Below are 6,197 nucleotides of genomic sequence, written 5' to 3' on the forward strand. Positions count from 1 at the left end.
TCCTGGTTCTCCAGGACAGAGGGTCAGATGGAACCCCAGCCCGCCATCGAGCGTTTCGCAGGCTATGTGTTTGCCCTGGCCTCACAAACGACCCACCCCTGTCCATCTGGGATGCAGCCGAATGAGGTGGCTACCTCACTGGACACAGCATAGGTTCGTCCATGCACTCATAGTGTCCTGCGTTTTTGGCTGGCGGCACTCCCCTGCCATCTGAAGGTGGGCGGTTTCCCGCTTGATATGAGGCACCCCACGCCATCGGGTACAGGTAAGTACATTCTATGTGGGGCCTCTGTCTGTGGTGTCCCCTGTGTCTGTGCGTTTTGGGCTCCCTGGTCCCGGTCCCTGTGGGGGCTTTTTGTTCTCTCACAGCAGCGCTGTGTGGGGTTTTTGGGGGTCCCTCTCCCAATATCACTTTATGGTGCTTGAGGATGCAGACACATGTGGCGACCGCTGCGGGGTTAAACGCCACCGGTCCGCCATTTTAGGTGTGGGCAGCATGTCTGGCTTCACTGTGGGCGCTCATATAGCATGCTATGTAGTGTATTTTCACGCCTTACGGCGCCATCTTGTGTGTGGCAAACGATTGTTCCGAGCACATGTCGGCGGCCATCTTGCCGAAGCCTCCCATTAATTTACATCCATTTGCATCCATTTTCCCTTGGCCTGCAGCTTAGTTCAGCCTCCGGCGGTGACATCACTTCCTCCTTTCTCACAGAGCCGACCGAAGGAGCTGGTAACACTTTGTGGGGTTCTGTCCTGCTATTCTTTTTCCTGTCCTGCCTTGTGCAATCTTCCTGGTCTGTTTTGTCCCTGCGAGGGGTCTGTGTGTCACAGTCTTATAGCGGTGTGCTGTGGGGGTACCTCAGCGCACTTAAAGGGCCAGTTTTAAAAAAAAAAAAAAACTTTTCTTTTCTGTTATGGAATCCCAGGACAGCAAATTCCCGCCAGCTTTGGTGGGGGATTCAGGGTCCCCTGAGTCCTCCGCAGTCACTAATTTGGCTGCTGTTGTGGTAACTTTGGTGTCAAAAATGGATGTGCTGATGTCTGAACGTGCTGCTAGGAAAAGGCCTAGAATCTCCTTTTCTTCTGATTCTGAGTGTGATATGGTCGCTGTAGGTAGCGTGGCCCTTTCGAGGTCTCACTCTTCTCAGGACCCGCAAGAGTCTGAGGGGGAGGCGGAGGTTGCAGGGGTGGATGACTAACCCCCCCCCCCCCCTGGGTCGCCCGAGGAACGCGCAGCTATGGATGAGTTGATCCTGGCAGTAAAGGAAACACTACATTTGGAGGATGAGCCCACTCCTCTGGGCATTGTGTCCTCTTTTGGTACACACAGGACCCGCAAGACGGCACAGGTTTTTCCTTGCCCCGCAGAGTTTCACCATATGGTGAACGAGTTATGGCGTAATTTAAAACACACCTTCGTGGTGCCTAAGAAGTTTCAACTTCAATATCCTTTTGCGGCTACTACTATGGCGCTGGTGTGTGCCTCCTCAAGTGGATCACACGGTGGCCAGATTGAACAAAGCTACCCTGCTCCCTGTCGAGGACTCTCCGGTGTTTAGGGACCCTACGGATAGGAGGCTGGAATCTCTTGCCCGCCACTCATACATGGTGGCGGGTTCCATGCTCAAGCCTATTTTTGCCTCTGTAATGGTGGCTCAGGCTGTGGCGGATTGGACCAAGGTGCTCAAACGCACCCTCGTGACCGACTCTGTCCCTCCCACTACGGTGGAGATGGTGGATCAGATCTAACGTGGGGTCATGTATTTGTGTGATGCGGCTCTGCATGAGGCCCCTTTGGCGATTTGCTTGTCCAGTGTCGCTGTGATTAACCGTAGCTTAATATGGTTGAAATGTTGGTCGGCTCAAGGAAGACGGTGGCTGATATACCCTATGCGGGGTCTCGCCTTTTTGGGGAATCCCTGGATGAATTGGTTAAAGGATTAACTGGGGGTAAGAGCACTTTACTGCCCCAGAATCCTAAGGGTAAATCTTTCCACGGTAAGCAGGCCCCCTCCTTTAAACCTACTCAGGGTTCCTTTCGTGCCTTCAAGGCACAGAGCAAGGGAAAACCCTTCAAGGGCCAAGGTGGCCAGAAGAAACCCTGGTTTGGCAAACAAAAATCCAGCCAGGCTGGGTCGGCGGCTCAGTCCGCCTCAGCCTGAAGGGTGCCCTCACCCGTTTCAGGGGTGGGGGGACATTTGCACGGTTTCCTCCAACCTTGGATGCTCCGACTCACGGACAGGTGGGTTCAGGAAATCATTCGATTAGGGTACAAGATCGAATTTCTTTCACGGCCGGCGAACAGATTCTTTCCCTCGAATCTTCATTTGACCCCAGGGCGGTTGCAGGACCTGCATCAGGCTGTGCACGATCTCCTTGCCCAAGGGGTGATCGTCCCGGGGCCTTCTCGGGACAGGTTTCGGGGTTTTTATTCAAATCTGTTCACTGTGCCCAGAAAGGAGGGCAAAGTGCGTCCGATTCTGGACTTGAAAGCGCTGAACCGATTCGTGCGCGTTCGAAAATTCCATATAATCCGGGGGAGTTCCTGGCCTCTATAGACCTAAAGGATGCGTATCAGCACAGAGGTATCTCCGATTCACCGTTGTGGAGGATCATTACCAGTTTGTGGCGTTACCTTTCGGTCTCGCTTCGGCTCCAAGGGTCTTTACCAAAGTGTTGGCGCCTGTTGCGGGCACAGGGCATTGCGGTCTTGGGTTATCTGGACGATCTCCTGTTAAGGTCGAGTGCCAGTCAGAGCCTGTTGCGCAATCTCTCCACTACGGTCCAGACGCTCCAAGAGTTCGGTTGGACGATCAACTTTCAGAAGTCGACCTTGTCGCCTTCGGTTCGTCTCCAGTATCTGGGCATGGTTCTGGACTCTGCTCAAGCAAAGGTGTTCTTGCCGGATCCTACAGAACGAGGTCAGGTCCCTCAGGGACTACGAATCCTCGTCACTCAGGACCTGTATTCGGTCCCTGGGGTTGATGGTGTCAGCCTTCGAGGCGATACCGTTTGCACAGTTTCACATGCGATCTCTTCAAGCGGAGATCCTCGCAAGGTGGGACAGACTGCCTCAGTCCTTGGACCTGAGAGTGTCTCTGAGTCACCAGACCAGAATGGACCTCTTGTGGTGGCTTCAGTCCCCGGCGGTGTCGGACGGAAAATCTTTCCGGCCGTTTCTGTGGACGGTGATAACCACGGATGTCGGGCTGGGGTGGCGTTCTGGGCAAGCTGTCTGCCCAGGGCGCTTGGTCGAGAGAGGAATCTTCCCTCCCGATCAACATTTTAGAGTTTAGAGCGATCAGGCTGTGCTTGATCCATTGGTCGGATCGTCTTCAGGGCCGCCCTGTACGGGTGCAGATGGACAATGCCACTGCGGTGGCGTACATCAATCACCAAGGGGACACCAGGAGTGCCCGGGCGGCCCAGGAAGTGACAATGGCCCAGATGGCACGGAGCGCTATTCAGATGCAGCAAGTCATGCATGCAAGACTTCTGGTGCCTTCATAGAAGCCACTGCCATGGGATTTTCTGACAGACTCCTGGAGGGATGCCCTTGTAGATGACAAATTATGCATTTAAGAAAATGTGCGGTGGAGGCAGAAATTCCAGTTTGCATCCCCTGGACACAGCAGACATCTAAAATGTCCTAGAACCAGATGGCCAACAGACATCCCCTCACTCTGACAAACGAACAAGTGGGGATGCAACCTTCTTGATTGGAGGATATAATCACAGGCTTAAAAGATGTGAGGATCCAGGATTTATGGCAGAGCTTAGTTACAAGCCTTGGCCTGGACTCGGGGGCCTAAGAAAATTTTTTCTTTGGTTGAGTGTAGTAGAGTTTCCCAGATGAACATTTTTCTATTTCTATATGGTAAAAGAGTACTCTTCTCTCTGGTAAAATCCTTAAAGTTAATTTTTATATGGAATTTTTTACTTTGTATTTAATATTTTTGTTCCTGTGTGAACTACAATCAACCTGTTCCTGTGTAAACTACAATCAACAGCTGAACTTGACGCTGCATTAGATATCCTAGATCCTCAATCCTGTGAGCGCGACCCAACAATTAGCTCCATGCTGGCTTGGCCGCAACATAGCCCCACTGGACTGGGGCTGGCTGGCGAGTGAAACACCTTGTGAGGTCGCATTGCCCTGGTCAAGACTGCAGTCACGATCAGAGTCGCAGCGTACCTCAGGCCGCAGCACCCTCATTCCAAGATGGTGTGGTGGACTGCTAGGAGTGCGCCCGCCTGGTGGTGTTAGTAGTGTCCCCCTCCTTTTTTTTTTTTAAATTTCTGGGGTCGTCACGGGCCCTCCCTGGGGATGGTAGACCCCCTCCTGTGTCCCCCCTCCCCCTTGGGTTTTTTCCCCATCTCCACTACGGGGTTCCCCTGCGTAGGTTGCCCTCAGCTGCCCCCTGTCTCCCCCCATAGCCTCTTTTAGGGGGCAAGGGTGCATTTGGGTAGGAAGCTTGTCTGGTGTTGGGCCGGAGAGTGGTGGGTGGGTGCCGCTGTTGGTCCCCCTTTTTGGTGCTGCTGGGGGTCCTTTGCTGGGCTCCATGCAGCAAGCACCACGTGGCGCCACTGTTTTGCCGTGGATGCTGCATTGCCCGCTTCGTCGGCCATGTTTGTGTAGTCCAGCGGCCATGTTTTGGGTTTCCCATGGAGAATAACAGCGGCCATTTTCTTGTAGTCTGGGTGCGGTGATATGCCGCGGTGGCCTCTAGTGTTAGTGTCAGCGCTTCCTCTTCCAACGCAGTGTGGCAGGCTGTTTTGCACTCTCCAGCTCTGGGGTGGTGAGTCTCTGGGGGTTTACGATACTTCCTCTGCTATACAGCACCACGGGTGCTCTGACTTGTTGGCAATGGAGCCTCAAGTGTATATCACCACCTGACCCACTCTTGGAAGCTGCGGGACCCTCTAGGTCTCAGTCTGCCCTGGCGGTCATGACGGCAGCCCTGCAGTCACTTGTATCCAAGGTAGATATGGCCCTGCAAAGGAGGCCTAGAGAAAAGTGCTCCCCGTCTACCCTCACGTGGGTACCAATGACATAGGCAGAGGAAGATGGAGAGTCCTAAACGATTTCAGGGACTTAGGAACTAAGTTGAGGAGTAGGACCTCCAAGGTAGTATTTTCCGAAATACTACCTGTACCTCGAGCCACACCAGAGAGGCAGCGGGAGATTAGGGAAGTTAACGAGTGGCTGAGGAGCTGGTGTAGTAAGGAGGGTTTCGGGTTCCTGGAGAACTGGGCTGACTTCTCAGTCGGCCACCGGCTCTTTGGTAGGGACGGATTGCACCTAAATGGGGAAGGTGCAGCCGTACTGGGTGAGAGGATGGCCACAAAGTTAGAGGGGCTTTTAAACTAGGGAATCGGGGGGGGGGGGAGGGTACAGATGTAGAATTAGCCAGGGGAAAGCAAGATTCAGAGGGCAGAAATGGGGGCATTAGCGGTAGGGTGTTCGAAGCTCCTAAACCCAGGGTGGGTATGGGGAAAAATCAAGAGAGCAGCCTAATAAAAACAAATGAGGATATATGTAACCGATCAAAATTAAGAGGTTTGTATACCAATGCCAGAAGCCTGGCCAACAAGATGGGAGAGCTGGAGCTGCTGATATTTGAGGAGGACTTAGATTTTGTGGGGATAACTGAGACTTGGTTTGACAGCTCCCATGACTGGATGGCGACCATTCAGGGGTATTCCCTTTATTGCAGGGATAGAGAAGGTAAAAAAGGGGGAGGGGTATGTCTGTATATTAAAAACAGTATACAGGTAAATATGAGGGATGATATTAATAATGGAGCTAAGGACGAGGCAGAATCCCTATGGGTAGAGCTTCAAAGGGAAGGCACGGTGGGGAAGGTAATATTGGGCGTATGCTATAGGCCCCCCAACCAGAGGGAGAAGGGTGAGGAGGACCTCATGTTACAGATAGGATTGGCAGCAAGGATGGGAAATGTCATTATAATGGGGGACTTTAATTATCCAGATATAGACTGGGCAGAAGGAACTGCGCACTCAGCCAAGGCTAGGCAGTTCCTAAATGTTTTGCAGGACAATTTCATGGGTCAGATGGAGAATGCACCGACAAGAAACAATGCGGTACTTGACCTACTGATTACCAACAATACAGACCTGCTCAAGGATATAGAAACACGGGACAACTTAGGAAACAGTGACCATAGGTCAAT

The sequence above is a fragment of the Pelophylax lessonae genome (genome assembly GCF_965119305.1).
Source record: "Pelophylax lessonae genome assembly, chromosome: 8".
NCBI classification, from domain to species: Eukaryota; Metazoa; Chordata; class Amphibia; order Anura; family Ranidae; genus Pelophylax; species Pelophylax lessonae.